Source organism: Ornithorhynchus anatinus, chromosome 18, assembly GCF_004115215.2.
Source record: "Ornithorhynchus anatinus isolate Pmale09 chromosome 18, mOrnAna1.pri.v4, whole genome shotgun sequence".
Taxonomy (NCBI): Eukaryota; Metazoa; Chordata; class Mammalia; order Monotremata; family Ornithorhynchidae; genus Ornithorhynchus; species Ornithorhynchus anatinus.
In genome coordinates this window covers 39,802,576-39,819,741 of record NC_041745.1, presented here as the reverse complement: position 1 = coordinate 39,819,741, position 17,166 = coordinate 39,802,576, and the positions used below count along the sequence as shown (strand labels likewise).

General features: G+C 48.3%; 1 protein-coding gene across 1 annotated transcript in view; it reads right to left on the bottom strand.

Annotated features, from left to right (window-relative positions):
- The window catches only part of GNG12 (G protein subunit gamma 12), a 41,385-nt gene extending 24,728 nt beyond the window's left edge, over positions 1-16,657 (bottom strand). The window contains exon 1 of the mRNA XM_029046810.2: positions 16,615-16,657. The gene's annotated coding sequence lies outside the window, so the exon portion shown is untranslated. The remainder of the gene's footprint in view (positions 1-16,614) is intronic.
- Between the last annotated feature and the right edge of the window lie 509 nt (positions 16,658-17,166).

The window sequence follows — 17,166 nt, the reverse complement described above, 5'->3', positions numbered from 1 at the left end:
TTTTCTCATGGTATCTGCCAGGCACTGTAATAAGCGCTGGGGGATATACAAGCTAATCAGGAGGGACAAAGTCCACGTCCCACACAGGGCTCACGGTTTTAGTCCCCATTTCACAGATGAGGTAACTGAGGTTCAGAGAAGTGAAGTGACTTGCCCGAGATCACATGGCAGACAAGAGGCGGAGCTGGTATTAGAAGCCAGGTCCTTTTGACTTCCAGGCCCGTGCTCTATCCACTAGGCCATGCTGTTTGCGTTTAAGTGCCTGGGAGAATCCAATGCAGCACAGTTGGTAGATATGTTCCTTCCCTACAACAGACTTCTCTATCTGTTGCCGATCTGTACATTCCAAGTGCTCAGTACAGTGCTGTGCACATAGTAAGCGCTCAATAAATACTACTGAATGAATGAACAGACTTAAAGTCTCGATAATTTCAGAGGGGCAGCGACACAGTAGCCCTCCGGCCTTAAGGAAGCCCCCGCTGTTGGGGAAATTCACCTCTTGGTGTGCATGCCCCTGAAGAGACCACTTGGAAACCATAGTCTCGGCTGCATTCTGCTCACACATGGGCTACTGGTCCCCGACCACTGACAAGACCCATGCCCTTTTTATGGCATTTGTCAATAATAATTAATAATTGTGGTATTCGGTAAGTGCTGTACTAAGCACTGTACTAAGTGCTGGGGTGGATGCAAGCAAATTGGGTTGAACACAGTCCCTGACCCACCTGGGCCTCACAGTCTTCATCCCCATTTCACAGAGGAGGGAATGGAGGGCCAGTGAAGTGACTTGCCCAAGGTCACTCAAGCAGACAAGTGGCACCGTGCTCTGCATACGGTAAGCACTCAATAAATACGACTGAATGAATAGAACCCAGGGCCTTCTGACTCCCAGGCCCGTGCTCTATACGCTAGGCCTCGCTGCTTCTCACACCGCACCTTACCCTACCATCTCTCAGTCTGCGCTCCTGGTCACAGGGGGATTAGGCAAAGGAGTGTGGATGGTTTGGTGCAAATCATCACCCTCATGAACAGCAGCTGGTGGGTCAACAACATGGAGCTTTGTTTTTTTAAGGTATTTCTTAAGCACTTACTATGAGTCAAACACTGTTCTAAGTGCTGGGACAGGAACACATGCACAAATTGTACAGTTTATACCATGATATGTAGAAAAGCACATTGGGCCTTACAATCTAAGTAGGAGGGAGAACAGGTATCCCCATTTTACAGTTGAAGAAACTGAGGACACAGCAAGCAACTGGCAGAGCTGGGATGAGAGCCCAGGTTCTTCTGACTCTCCGGCCCATGATCTCTCCGCGAGTCCACGCCGCTTCCTTAAAAGCTTCCAGAAGACCACTTACTTTCCAGAGAGGTGACAGGTTATTGCCCTCTGCAGGGTAAAGAGACTGTGGACTTTTACAGTGAACTCACTGAGCTGCACAGCTCCTGCAACACCTTCACGTTTTGGCATTCCCCAATTTCTCCCCTCCCGGAACAAGACCTCGCGGATGGGTAGGGCTCTCTGCGTGCTGGGAGAATTACTGCGGCTGCCTCGGAATGTACACTATGCAAACAATGCTGGCACAAGCCACTACGATCCAGTACGCTTGGACACTGGAGTCGGCCAACCCAGGGACCCCCCGTTGCCAGTTCGGGGTGGCATGAGCCCTGGAACTTGATGGTTTCCTTTCTCCTGCTCTGAAAAATGGCAGGTAATAATATTTATGGTATCTGTTAAGCGCTTAGTATGTGCTAGGCATTGTACTAAGTGCTGACAGCCCTGACCTGCTTAGTTTCCAGGCAAAGTCTTATGGGAGGAGGAGGGGAGGGTCCAGGGAAGCAGCGTGGCTCAGTGGAAGGAGCCTGGGCTTCGGAGGCAGAGGTCATGGGTTCGACTCCCAACTCTGCCACTTAAGTTGGTATTTGTTAAGTTGGTATTTGTTAAGCGCTTACTATGTGCAGAGCACTGTTCTAAGCGCTGGGGTGGACACAGGGGAACCAGGTTGTCCCACGTGGGGCTCACAGTCTTAATCCCCATTTTACAGATGAGGTAACTGAGGCACAGAGAAGTGAAGTGACTTGCCCAAAGTCCCACAGCTGACATGTGGCAGAGCCGGGATTCGAACCCAGGACCTTTGACTCCCAAGCCCGTGCTCTTTCCACTGAGCCACGCTGCTTCTCCAAAGACCAAAGACCCCCGGGAGGAGGTTGGGAGCTAGTCGCACCCACGAGTGTGGGTCTTAATCCCCATTTTACAGATGAGGTAACTGAGGCACAGAGAAGTTAAATGACTTGCCCACAGTCACACAGCTGACAAGAGGCAGAGACGGGATTTGAACCCATGACTTCTGACTCCAAAGCCCGTGCTCTTTCCACTGAGCCCCGGTAGCTGTGTGACTGTGGGTAAGTCACTTAACTTCTCTGTGCCTCAGTTACCACATCTGTAAAATGGGGATTAACTGTGAGCCTCACGTGGGACAACCTGATGACCCTGTACCTCCCCCATTGCTTAGAACAGTGCTCTGCACACAGTAAGCGCTTAACAAATACCAACATTATTATTATTAAGGGGGAGAGAAGGAGGGCAAAAGAAAAAAAATAGATGAAGGGCACAAATATTTGCCCCTCAGGGGGAAGACTGAACAGGAGAAGGCTGAATGGCTGTACAAGGTAGCTGTACTTACTCCTAACGTAGCTTCAACAGCATCATTGCACCAAAGAGTGATAACAGTAATAATTGCAATAATAATAATAATTGCGGTATTTGTTAAGCGCTTACTATATGCCAGGCACTCTACTAAGAGCTGGAGTGGATACAAGCAAATCAGGTCAGACACAGTCCCTGTCCCACATGGGTTCACAGTCTTGATCCCCATTTCACAGAAGAGGGAACAGAAAAGTGGAGTAACTTGCCCAAGGTCACACAGCAGTAAGAAGCAGAGTAGCAGCGGCTAGAGCAGGCGAGAAGAGAAAATGTTCCCGCTGTCGCGGCTCTGGAGTTGTGCCTCTTTGAGGAGAACAGCAAGGAGCGGTGCTGCAAATCCAGAGCCCTAAACTCATTGTGGACAGGGAATGTATCTGCTATATTGTTATACTGTACTCTCCCAAGTGCTTCGAACAGTGCTCTGCAAACAGTAAGCGCTCGATAAATACCACTGACTGACTGGCTAAACTCCTGGAGCTCTCGCTCTAGCCGCGCTGCTCCCTTGATCCTTGGCTTGGTATTCCTAGAGAAGCAGGTTGGCCTAATGGATAGAGCACGGGGCTGGGAGTCAGAAGACCCGGGTTCTAATCCTGACTCCACCACCTGTCTGCTCTGTGACCGTGGGCGGGTCACTTTGCTTCTCTGTGCCTCGGTTCCCTCATCTGTTAAAGGGAGATTAAAACTGTGAGCCCCATGTGGGACATGGATTGGGTCCAACGTGATTAAGTTGTATCTACCCCTATAGCACAGTTCCTGGCCCACAGTAAGTACTTGACAAACACCTTAAAAAAAAAAATCAATGGTATTTACTGAGTACTACTGGGTGCAGAGGTCTTTACTAAGCATGCTTGGGTGAGTACACTATAATAAAGTTGGCAGACATGATCCCTGCTCTCAAGGGGGGGCGGGGGAGAGGGATAGAGTGTGTGTGTGTGAGAGAGAGACAGAGAGAGTGTGTGTGTGCAGGGGGGAGGGGACTGGAATGATTAGGAAAAGCCTGAGTTTAAAGGGCAGGAAGGGCACCAGGGAGAAGCAGGGAGCCGAGTGTGAGGATGAAATAATTTCAAGGGAAGACCTCCAGGTGGGGGTTACCATTTCTAAAAGTTTGCCACCGCCTAATCCCCTGCCCCTCTGCTTCTCTGAGCAGAGGGAGGGAAGGACACCGCGGATTGGATAGAGCACGGGGCCGGGAGTCGGAAGGTCATGGGTTCTTATACCGGCTCTGCCGCTTGTCCGCTGTGTGGCCTTGGCCAAGTCACTTCACTTCTCTGTGTCTCAGTCATCTCATCTCTAAAATGGGGATTAAGACTGCGAGCCCCACACGGGACAGAGACTATGTCCAATCCAATTTGCCTGTGTGCACCCCAGTGCTTAGTACGGTGCCTGGCACATGGTAAGCACTTAACAAATACCCCAATTGTTATCATTAATATTATTATTTGGTGTTTCCAAGGAAATCGGCCTCTGGCTGGCTCTCCCTTCAAGAAAAGCTAGCGGGGCCTTCCCTTATTAGGTAACAACAGCACATGCCATTCGGAGTTTGGCGTTCCCAGCGAGATGGGAATCACATGACACTTACTCACGGCCGTGGACCGGCAAGCTCGGGAGAGGCTCCCGACGCCAGAACGCGAAGGGAGCGGTCGGTGATCCCGGAGAGGAGTGCAAGCGGGCCAGCCTGCTCTGCCGGAGCAAGAATGTTCTCTCTCTAGGTGGTGGTAGCGCGTGAGATTCTGGGGAACGGCCTGTTTAATAACTGTGCTGTTGCCAAGTGACCGCCTTTCGAAAATTCAGGCCGTTCCAAAAAATCAACACACTTGTTCCCTGACCGCATCCAGTTGTGCAATCTGTTCGGGAGCCGATCTGTTTTCAAAGAGATGAATACCTGTCCCCGCCCCCCTCGACGAGCAGAAAATAGAAACATTGACCAGCGGGACTAATAATTTTCATCCCTTTCTAGCTCGGGGAGCAGGAAAATCGAGTTTGGTGGCCCTGGCCTGCATCAGCTTTAATTTGTAACAATGAAAGGTGGTGAGGAAAAACAGAGCGATTGCCTCGCAAGCGCGCTATGGGTCTTTGAATTGAGCCGGTTTCATTCTTCCAAGAAGCGTCGCCCAGGCCTCTGATCCTCCTCGGGGGCTTGGGTGGGAACCCTTTTATGATTTAGGGTACTGTTCCTGATGCTTGAAATCCATATTATTCATTCAATCTTATTTATCGTGCACTTACTGAGTGCACAGCACTGTACTAAGTGCTTGGGAGAGTACAATAAAACATTACACTTACACCCACACACCCCACCTACCTAGCCTTCATTCATTCCATCGTATTTATTGAGCACTTCCTGTGTGCAGAGCACTGTATAAGTGCTTGGGAGAGTACAGTGCAATAATAAACAGGCACAGTCCCTTTTTACAACAAGCTTATAGTCTAAGAGTCCTTAGAGTCTAAGTCTCTTATGGTCTAAGAGTCCTTCAGCACCACTGAAGGTGAAAATCCCCTCTGGGCATGTGTATGTGATTGAAAAGCCCAGTGGGCCCTAAAATTGCAGCTGTTCCTCATTGCACTGTTGAGGTCAATTATTATGTCGGGATACTGGATTTGTCCTGCGTCTCCCTGTTCTACTCTGTGGCCCTGGAGGGCAGCCTCTGGGTCCGACTCTTCCTCCAAAACACTGACCGGGAACGGTCCAGAGCTCGGCATTCACGGTGAAGATCTGCGGCATGGGCAACCGATAGTTATGAATCTCAAGAGCTCTCATTTCAGACTTCCCTAGGAAAATCCTCTCCTTACTTGGTCCTAGAAAGCTAGTTTCCTTCCCTGCTGGACCCTGGGATACGCTCCAGGCATTCCACTGACCACCATTTTGTTTTTAAATGGTACTCGTTCAGGGTTGCACCTGGAGAGTTTCCAGTACCCTACCAGCCTCGACTATGGGAGGGAGAGTCAAGCTGAGGTCTACCCATTCCATTCCTCGATTGGCCAGTGGCTAGCAAGTGGAAGGCAATCTGCTACAAGTCAAAACTCACCCGTGCTGGGTAGTGATGGCATGGGAGAGAGTTGAGGATGGAGTCTCGAGCTTAGTGAGCGGAAGGCAGCACTGGTAAATCACTTCCGTATTCTTACCAAGAAACTCTCTGAATCCACTACCAGAACGACTGCAGATGGAAAGCGGGGCGTCCTGGGAGAGATGGGTCCGTGGTGTCGCTATGGGTCGGAATCGACTCGGTGGCATAAGATAAGATCTGTCAAGTGCTAAGTACCTGGCACTGTACTAAGGTCTGGGGTAGATAAAGGATTGGCACAGTCCATGTCCCAAATGGGGCTCACTGTCCTCATCTTCATTTTACAGATGAGGTAACAGGGGCACAGAAAAGTTGTTTTATTTTCTTTTTGAAACGGTATTTGTTAAAAGCTTACTATGTACCAGGCACTATACTAAACGCTGGGATACATACAAAGTAAACAGTCCATGTCATTCATTCAATTGTATTTATCGAGTGCTTACTGTGTGCAGAGCCCTGTACTAAGCACTTGGGAGAGTACAATACAACAATAAAGGGACAAATTCCCTGCCCAGAAAGAGCTTACAGTCCAGAGGGCCCACAAAGGGCTCACGGTCTTAATCCTCATTTTACGAATGAGGGAACTGAAGCTCAGAGAAGTGAAGTGACTTGCCCAAGGTCACACAGTAAACAAATGGTTGAGCTGGAATTAGAACCTAGGTCCTTCTGACTCCCGGGCCTGTGCGCTATCCACTAGGCCACTCGGTTTCTTCCCTGCCTTCAGAGCGAATCCCAGGACTGGGGGAGGAGGGTTGTTCTCTCACGCTGATAATGAGAAAAGAAGATGGGTTTACACTGGGTTGGATCTCTGGGTTGGGAGGATAAGGACTGCAGTTTGCCCTAATAATCAGGCTTTATCAAGACTGAAAGAGGATATAAAGTCCAGGGCTAGGGTTGTAAAGTCCTGAGAGTTCCAAATGGGGAGAGAGGAAAAACTGGAGGCAAGTCGGGGGGGTGGAGGAAGAGGAGGAGGGAGAAGGAGGGGGAGGGCAACAAGAAACATGGATAATTTCAGGGTTCATGTAAACATTCCCCTCCCTTTCAAAAGGGTTTTGTTTTTAAGAATGTGGCAGCACATTCATTCAATCATACTTATAAAGTACTTACCCTGTGCAGAGCACTGTACTAAGTACATTTACACCAGGTCGGGAAGGGGGGAGAAGGGGATGGCTACAGCGGGTGTGCGGCCCCAGTTTCCTGGCTCCAGTTCCACCACTGTCTTGGGCTGGTAAGATTGAGCTGGAAAACTCCAACCGAGGCTAGGGACCAGTAAAGCGTTGAGGCAGACTGAACCCCCGAGAGACCAATTTTGCCAATACCCACCCCCTGACAAAACTCCCCAAACCCAGCGAATCCCAACCCCCTCTGAAACCAAACCCCAGGCCCCCTACAAGGGCCTTTAGAGGAAGGAACAGAGGCGACCAGAGCCCCTGGGCATTTATCTCTTGATCTAAGGCACAAAGAATCGGTGCATAGCCAGCAAACACCAGCACTGAGGGTTTTAAAGTCTCCTGACCGGGAGTGGGGGGATGGGGGGGGGGGGGGGGCGGAAAGCTTGAAAGGTCTCATTTCTTGGTGGGACAGAAAGGGAGGCCATGAGTGGACTATGAAGAAAATCTGGTTCCCACAAGTGTGTACGCATCTATGTATGTGCTGAGCTGACTTGTGGGGTGGGGGGGTACGTGTCCTTTGAGATCTCTTTAGACCCGCATTTCTCGGTACCTTCCCCAAGAGATCTTATACATCGCGGTTCCTGGCTTGACCTTCAGCTTAAAGAGCAGCCCCCAAACGAGTAGTGAAAAATACGGCTAATCGTGCAGGAACTCAATATATCGAACCTGTGCTCGTGATTGATTTGCCAAAAGGGATCAAAGTGTCCCAGGGAAGCAGTGTGACCTAGAGGATGGAGCATGGATCTGGAAGAGGAGCTGGGTTCTAACCTTGGCTCTGCCCCCTGTCTGCTGGGTGACCTAGGGCAAGTCACTTCCTTTTCTGTGCCTCAGTTCCCTCCTCTGTAAAATGGGGATTAAGAGTCTGAGCCTCATGTGGGACACAGATGGAGTCCAACCTCATTAGCTTGTATCTATCCTAGTGCTTAATAAAGTGCCTGTTACATTGTAAGAAGTTAAACAACATTTTTTTAAAAAAGTTGTTGAACTGGCATCAGGTTAGAGCCTTGCTGTGAGCTCCAGGAGTCAATATTACGATCCTCCTTCCCGAAGACTCTTCCACCTCTGACCCCCCTCTATCATGCTGTTCCCCCAGCCTGGAACTCCCCCCCATCCCCAAATCCTAAACTCTCCCCATTGTCAAAGGCTGAACCCCCACCTCCTCAAGGAAGCCTTCCCTGATTGCCACATCTTAGTGCTAATGCCTCAGTACTTAGGGATATCTCATCGTTTGTCTAGTTCTTTCATCCCAACACATTTTCACAGTTTGTGTCTGTCTCTGTCCCCCCAGTTAGGACATGTCTTGCATCAGTGGAACTCTTTCAAGTGCCCCTCCAGACTGTAAGCTAATTATGGGCAGGGAATGTATCTGTTTACCGTTACACCGAACTTTCCCAATTGCTCTTAGTACAGTGCTTTGCACGCAGTAAGTGCTCCATAAATACGACAGATGAATGAATTTGTCTGTTGTATTGTCCCGAGCACACGGCAAGCACTCAATCACTACAACTGGCTGAAATGCCACTGACTGATCGACCGAGGTGGTTGAGCTCGGATTCATTTATTTGCCTCCAGCGGGGCGGGGGCAGTCAAAAAGCAAGCTGGAGTTCCAGGAGAATGCTTTATTGTGGATTGATTCACCCCTCCCAGTCATCCCCCCACCCCCAACCCCCTTACAGCTTCACACTGGAAGACAAAGGCCCTCAGCCACTGCAAGCTGGGCTCCTTGGTTCCTGCTGGACACTACTATTCTTCTCATTTCCTTTCATTTTATCTCGGATCTCCTGGCCCTGGGTACTACCTCAAGGACCAAGATCCTTTATTTTATGGTATTTGTTAAGCGCTTACTATGTGCCAGGCACTGTTCTAAGCACTGCGGTAGATACAAATTAATCAGGTTGGCTCCAGTCCCTGTCTCACATGGGGCTCAGTCTTAATCCCCATTTTTCAGATGAAGGAACTGAGGCACAGAGAAGAAAGGTGAGGAGTGGAGGGGGGGGACATAAGGACAGAGAGAGAGATAAATATTTTGAGAGAGAGAGAGAAAGAAAGAGAAAGAAGCGTTAAGGAGAAATCACACATTCTGCAAGAGGCCTTCTCCAAGTAATTACTAGTCTCCCCGACTTAAATCCCCCTACTGCAGCTTCAGCACTTCCATCTCCATAACACTTTGTTTTTAATGGTATTTTTTAAGCGCTTACTATGTGCCAGGCACTGTTCTAAGCCCTGGAGTAGATACAAGTTAATCAGGTTGAACACAGTCCCTGTCCCAACTGGGGCTTGCAGTTTTAATCCCCATTTTACAGGTGAGGTAACTGAGGCTCAGGGAAGTGAAGTGACTTGTCCAAAAACACACAGCAGACAAGTGGGGGTGTCAGGAATAGAACCAAGGTGACCCCCGACTGTTCTTTATCTGCTTCTTCTCTCTCAGCCTCAAGCAGAAACCCCCACCATACTTTGGTCTCTAAGGGGAGGGATGTATGTGTGTGTGTGTGAAAGATGTCTGAGAACCACCTTGCTCTGAAGAAAGAAAAAGCATCTGTAGTATAGATGCCAGGAATGGACAACTTATTTTCCCTCTGGGGGAGGCTATAATAAAGATCTAAGTTAAGGCTTCAGACAAGTGTTAAGAGCCTGGGCCTGGGAGTCAGAGGACCTGGGTTCTAATCTCACCTCTGCCACCTGTCTGCTGTGCTACCTTAAGTCACTTCACTTCTCCATGCCTCGGTTGCCTCACCTGTAAAATGGGGATTAAGGCTGTAGCCCCATACATTGACTGTAGCCAACCTGAATTGCGTGTATCTACCCCAGTGCCTGGCGTACAGTAAGCGCTTAGCAAATACCATTAAAAAATTCTATGTGCTAATATGTGCTATGTACTATGTGCTAATACTCGGGGTAAATACAAGTCGATTTGATCAGACACTGACCCTGTCCTCCACGAGGCTGGCAATCTAAGAGGGAGGGAGAAAAGGTATCATCCCCATTTTCAGATGAGGAAATTGAGGCACAGGGTGGTAAAGTGACCTATCCAAGGTCACCCAGCAGGCCAGAGGCAGAGCTGGGATTAGAACCCAGGTCTCCTGGCTCTTTCCGCTACCCAAGCTGTTTCAAGGTGTCTCCTCATTTACCAGATTGGGCTGGGGAACTTGCTCTCTTTGCTCTCCCCCGACCCCCAGCCCCAAATCACTTATGCGGAAGCAGCGTGGCTCAGTGGAAAGAGCCTGGGCTTCGGAGTCAGAGGTCATGGGTTCGACTCCCGGCTCTGCCACTTGTCAGCTGGGTGACTGTGGGCGAGTCACTTCACTTCTCTGTGCCTCAGTTCCCTCATCTGTAAAATGGGGATTAACTGTGAGCCTCACGTGGGACGACCTGATTCCCCTGGATCTCCCCCAGCGCTTAGAACAGTGCTCGGCACATAGTAAGCGCTTAACAAATACCACCATTATTATTATGTCCAGCTCTGTCATTTTTCATTCAATAGTATTTATTGAGTGCTTACTACGTGCAGAGCACTGTACTAATCGCTTGGAATGAACAAGTCGGCATCAGATAGAGACAGTCCCTGCCGTTTGACGGGTTTACGGTCCAATCGGGGGAGACAGACAGACAAGAACAATGGCAATAAATGTCATTTTATTTATCTGTAATAATAATAATGATAACGTGAGTATTTGTTAAGCTCTTACTACGTGCCGAGCACTGTTCTAAGCGCTGGGGTAGACAGAGGGGAATCAGGTTGTCCCACGTGGGGCTCACAGTCTTAATCCCCATTTTACAGATGAGGTAACTGAGGCGCCGAGAAGTGAAGTGACTTGCCCCAAGTCCCACAGCTGACAAGTGGCCGAGCGGGGATTCGAACCCATGACCTCTGACTCCAAAGCCCGTGCTCTTTCCACAGAACCGCGCTGCTTCTCATCTGTATTGATGTCTGTCTCCCCACCTCTCGCCTATGAGCTCGTTGTGGGCAGGGAATGTCGCCGTGCTAATGAATGGTATTCTCCCAAGCACCTGGTACAACGCTCTGCACCCAGTTAAGCCTTCAATAAATACGATTGAATGAATGAATATGAGAAAGGATCAAGCCAAACTTCCTCTCCTCCCAGTTGTTCCAACCCCTTCCACTTAAGTGAAGACAGTCTCAGGTCAACCTCACCCCTGAACCTGGAGGAAAAAAATCCTGCTCAGAAAGAGGTCGATTCTCTGAAAAACTTGCAGAGCGTCCAAGCGTTTGGTCAGCGACCCCGGGAGGACAGCGCCACCCGCAGGCTGATCAGGGAGGTGCAGCAATTTCTCCGGCCCATGACACCAAGGCCGACACTGCCACCTAGTGGAAAAGCTCGTTAAAGCAGGAGCCTCCCCCCGCCTTTTATTTTATTTTTAATAATGTCGGTATTTGTTTTTTTGTGGTATTTGTGAAGCGCTTACTAATAATGTTGGTATTTGTTAAGCCAACAAATGTGTCGAGCACTGTTCTAAGCGCTGGGGTAGACATAGGGGAATCAGGTTGTCCCACGTGGGGCTCACAGTCTTAATCCCCATTTTACAGATGAGGGAACTGAGGCACAGAGAGGTTAAGTGACTTGCCCACAGTGCAAAGCACTGTTCTAAGCGCTGGGGGATACAAGGTGATCAGGTTGTCCCACGTGGGGCTCACAGTTTGTTAATCCCCATTTGACTGATGAGGGAACTGAGGCCCAGAGAAGTTAAGTGACTTGCCCAAGGTCACACAGCTGACTAGCGGCGAAGCTCTGACTCCCAAGCCCGCGCTCTTTCCATTGAGCCACGCTGATTATTATTTGTTAAGCTCTTACTATGGGCAGAGCACTGTTCTAAGCGCTGGGCTAGATACAGGGTCATCAGGTTGTCCCCCGTGAGGCTCACAGTCTCGATTTGTTACGGATTTGTACATTCCAAGCGCTTAGTACAGTGCTCTGCACATAGTGAGCGCTCAATAAATACTACTGAATGAATCACAGTCTTCAGTCCCCTTTTACAGTCGAGGTAACTGAGGCACAGAGAAGTGAAGTGACTTGCCCACAGTCTCACAGCTGACAAGTGGCAGAGCCGGGATTCGAACCCATGACCTCTGACTCCCAAGCCCGGGCTCTTTCCGCTGAGCCACGTGCTATTTGGTATCCAGTCATTCATTCAATCGCATTTATTGATCGCTTACTGTGTGCGGAGCACTGCACTAAATGTTTGGGGGAGTACCACAGTAAGCACTTAGTACAGTGCTTTGCACAGTAAGCGCTCAATAATTAAGATTGAATGAATGAACAACAGACACATTCCCTTCCCACAATGAGTACTGTGCGCTTACTATGTGCCAGACACTGTTCTAAGCGCAGGGGTAGATAGAGGCTGGACACAGTTCCTGTCCCACATGGAGCTCACAGTCTTAATCCTCATTTTACAGATGAGGTCACTGAGGCACAGAGAAGTGAAGTGACTTGCCCCGGGTCACACAGCAGACAAGTGGCTGAGCCGGGACTAGAACCCGGGTCCTTCCTACTCCCAGGCCCCGGCTCTATCCACTAGACCACCATGCTTCGTTGTTAAATACTATGTGCCAGACACTGTTCTAGATACTTAGGGTAGATACAAGCTAATCAGGAGCCACACTGGACACTCCCAGTCTTAATCCCCATTTTACATATGTAGGAAATGAGGCCCAGAGAAGTGAAGTGATTGCCCCAGGTCAACCAGCAGACGAATGGTGGAGGTGGGGATTAGAACCTAGGTCCTTCTGTCTAGTAGGCCTGTACTCTAGCCAATAGGCCACACTGCCTCTCCACCTGCTTCTTCACCCCCTGTGGATCTGGGGCTGGGGCAATCTTCCTGTGGGCTCCTGGGTCCCTGAGATGCACCGAACTTCGGCACGGGCTACAGTTAACTGATCCGAGAGCTAACAGGTGCTGAGTTTTCACTTTCAAAGCCCCGAGTGACGCTCTTTAGCTGGCGAGCCAGCTCTGGTCATAGTGAAAGAGGCTGGCAGGGACTGCGATCGGGCTCTGGCCCGTTCCTGCCTCTCATCTATCTCGCCGCCGACCTCTCACCCACGTCCTGACTGAAACGTCCTCCCTCCTCATCTCCGACAGACCATCACTCTCCCCGACTTCAAAGCCTTATTGAAGGCATATCTCCTCCAAGAGGCCTTTCCGGGATAAACCCTTTTGCTACTTTTAAAATGGCCTCCGCAAGGGTAAGTGGCGTAGAATGGGGTTAACTTTTTTTGTTTAAATGAGGCTTAGAACAGATGTGGATTCGAGTTATGAATACTTGTCCCCGTCTGCAGCTCGGGCCCTGCCCACCTGAGACACTCACCCAACCCAAGGAGAAGCAGCCTGAACGAGTCAGCTCAACCCAAATCTTCCACTTGGAAATCACTGAACTGGAAGGGTTTTACTGGAGTCCCATTCCGGACAGTTCTGGCTTTTATCCACCTTCACCCCTTAAGGTATTCTCTGCCTCTGGGACTTCCTTATCACCACAAAAACGCGGGTTTCAGGACCCTGATTCAAGAGAAAATGAGAGTTTCCCCACGGTGGCTGCATGTACGGGGGAGGAGGGGAAGGGGTAGGCAAGACGACTCAGTGAATTAGGTTAAATATCACTCAAGGTGGAAAGAAAAAGGTGGCCAAAGGGTCAGGGAATAGAATCACGAACTACTAGAAAGGAATGTCAGATTTCTGTTTTTTTAACCTTCAACTGCATGGTTCATTCATTCATTCAGTTGTATTTGTTGAGCGCTTACTGTGTGCAGAGCACTGTAGTAAGCGTTTGGGAGAGTACAGTACAACAATAAATGGACACATTCTGTGCCCACATTGAGCTTACAGTCTAGAGGGCTTACGGTCAAAATGGGTGGCATTCACTCTCTCTTTCCCATTATTTTTGAGATCAAACCCAGCGCTGGTCAAACGAAGAGCAACTCACAAGACAGAAATGTAAATGAAATATTTGTAAAGAGGCAGTTGGTAGTCTCTGGTTTCTAAAGAATCAAATGAATGGGGACCAGGGAGTAAGGGCAGGGAGAGGAGGTGGGTACAGGGTGGAACTTGAGGAGGGAAGATCATTTTCTTTTTAAATCATGAAAAATCTCACATCTGGGTGACTGCACTTTCAATATGTTCCTTTTCTTCATCATTGATAAAGTATAAGCACTTGGAAGAAATGAAATCTATTCCTAAAAATTAATCAGTGGTATTGAGCGACGACTAGTCATGGCAGTAAAAGTATCTACTAGGTTCAGTGCACTGTTCTAAGCGCTTGGGGAGCATGACAGTGGTAAGACATGCATACCTTGCCTTCAAGGAGTTTACAGTCTAGAGGGTGAGGCAGACATAGGGCAAACCCGGAGGAAGCTGGAACACACTGGATGTATAGATAAAAGGGACTCTTTCTACATCAGTAAAAATATACAGGACATGAAGGCTGAGCATAGGGCTGGAGAGCTCGTTTTGGGCAGGGAATGTGTCTGATTATTGTTACACTGTACTCTCCTAAGCGCTTTAGTAGAGTGGTTTGCACACAGTAATCGCTCAATAAATACGGTTGAATGAATGAAAGTACTGACTAATCAGAAACCAGAAACCCATCCATCAAACCCATCAGGGAAGGTGGCGGTTGGAAAAGAGGTTTTAAATGTGCAGGTGACACTATTTCCTAGGATTTGATTTTTCTTTTCCCCCTCGTTGGCCCCACTCAGCCTCATTTAGAGCAGAAGCAAAGACTCTCCCCACAGTCCCTTGTAGCAGATCTTCCCGCTGAACACGCAGATAAAAGCCTGGCCAAGTCCAGATATAATTTCAAGCATCTGGTCAGGATTAAAGTGATTTGGAGAGTTAGAAAGTGCAGCACCTACCATCTCAGTGTGTGATCTGCCAGTACGGGAGAATTCTCGGTACTGAATTAGACTAATTTGAAAACTCTGCCAGCACAAAAAACAGCAGAGAAGGATGAGAATTGACTGCAGTCATAAGAGTCAAGATCTAGACGTCATCCCCCCCCCCCCCCCACATACATAGACCAAATAACAGTCAATTTTTAACAGAGACGTGAACCGGAAAGCAGTGTGGCTCAATGGATAGAGCACAGGCCTGGGAATCAGAAGGATCTCTCTTTTTTATTCTTTTATGGCATTTAAGGGATTACTATGTGTCAGGCACTGTTCTAAGCATTGGGGAAGATAAAAGATAATCAGGTCGGACACAGTCCCTGTCCCACGTGGGGCTCACGGTCTTAATCCCCATTTTGCAGTTGAGGAAACTGAGGCTCAGAGGAAGTGAAGTGACTTGTCCAAGGTCACACAGCAGACAAGTGGAGGAGCTAGGATTAGAACTCTGCTCCTTCCGACTCCTAGGCCCGGGCTCTAGCCACTAGGCCATGCTGCTTCTCTAAGTTTTCAGGACACCCTGAGTTCCAAAAGAAACTGGAAGGCCGAGTATCCCTTCAGTCGGCCTGTGAGGGTAGCGTAAGACAAGAGCTACCAGAGTGACCGTCGCCCGCTGGTTTGGGTGACTAAGTTGGCTAGGTAGTACTGCCAAATGGGAAGAGCAAGGAGCCAGAACAGCTGGCTTCTAGTCCCAGCTCTGCTACTGGCCTTTCGGACAAGTCGCTTAACTTCTCTGGGCCTCAGTTTCCTCATCTGTAAAAGGGGGAGAAGACTGTGAGCCCTGTGTGGGACCTAGGCTGGCTCTGCTCTCGTTATCTTGTATCTCCTCGGGGCTTATCCTAGAGCGAGCACTTTTATTATAATTGAGCAGGCACTTTCTCCAAACGGTTGCAGAAGAAAGATCAAAGATACAGGAGCACCTCAAGGACTCAAGGACACAAGGAAGAGGGAGGGGACCCGGGATCAAAAGGGAGCTGTGATTCATGCAGGCCTCAAAGCCCGAGGGCAAGAAAACAGTCAGACAGACAGTGTCTGGTGCAAAGTAAGTGCTTAACAAATACCACAATTATTATTATTATTTTTATTATTATTAGCACGGAGCAAGCACTTTGGAAATATTATAATTACGAGCAACTGTGGAGTTTGGCAGGAGCCACTAAATTAATAATGATGATAATCATTATTATTATACTTGTGGCTTTTTTAAGCATTTACTATGTGCTACACACTGTACTAAGCCCTGGGGTGGATAAAAGCAAATTGGGTTGAACACTGTCCCTGTCCCATGTGGGACTCACAGTCTTCATCCCCATTTTACAGAGGAGGGAACTGAGGCCCAGAGAAGTGAAGTGACTCATCCAAGGTCACAGAACAGACTCCAAGGCCAGGGCTCTATACACTAAGCCATGCCGCTCCTCAACAGTATGTATTAAGCACCTACAGTGTGCCGAGGATTGTACTAAGCACTTGGGACAGGACAAAAGAATGAGTAGTCACGGTTTCTACCCTCAAGGAGAGCCTGGTTTAGGATTTAGGATTGAAGACTGAGGCTATGGAGGAGACAGGGAAGAGCCCAGAAAGTCATAAAACCCTTCGGGTCTTGCACAGATCTCAGCTAGGAGAGACTTTTTTTATCTTTTAAAACCACAACTGTCTTGAAAATACAAAAGTGAATGCATAAAAACCATATCCTATACAACAGGAATGCCATCAGTATAATACACATTTTCTTGTTAGATATCAACCAATCAGTTTTCTTTGAGAATAAAACTGCATAGAACTTACCAGAGTCTAGAGGAAATAACTGGTTTGGATTTAGTAGTTCAGCAAATCTGAAAGAATCAAAAGACAAACGTTTCAGTATCAAAGGCGATCGAGGTATTCTCCAGGATGTTTCTCTTTCACTTAAAAGGTGACCCAAAGTTAATATTGTATCTCTCCCAGTTGAGAGAGGTTTCTTCCCTCAGTGTGGTTTCAACTTGCAAAATGAACAAGGATTTCTATTTCATATTTGAATCAAACCTTAACAGTCCCATTAGAATGTAACCTTCCTATAATCAGGAAATGTGTTTTGTGCTTTTGTTGATCTCCCATCTAACAAGGGTTTAAAACGCAGTACACAACAATCATTAGGTTCTTTAAAAATACCAATATTATTACTTCAGGTGCAAAGCTGTTTTATTTTCCTGTGGCTTATTTTAGTTTTCTATCGTTGCTTATATTCCGAACTGGACTTTCCAAGCGCTTAGTACAGTGCTCTGCACACAGTAAGCGCTCAGAAAATATATGTATATGTTGGTATTTGTTAAGCGCTTACTATGTGCCGAGCACTGTTCT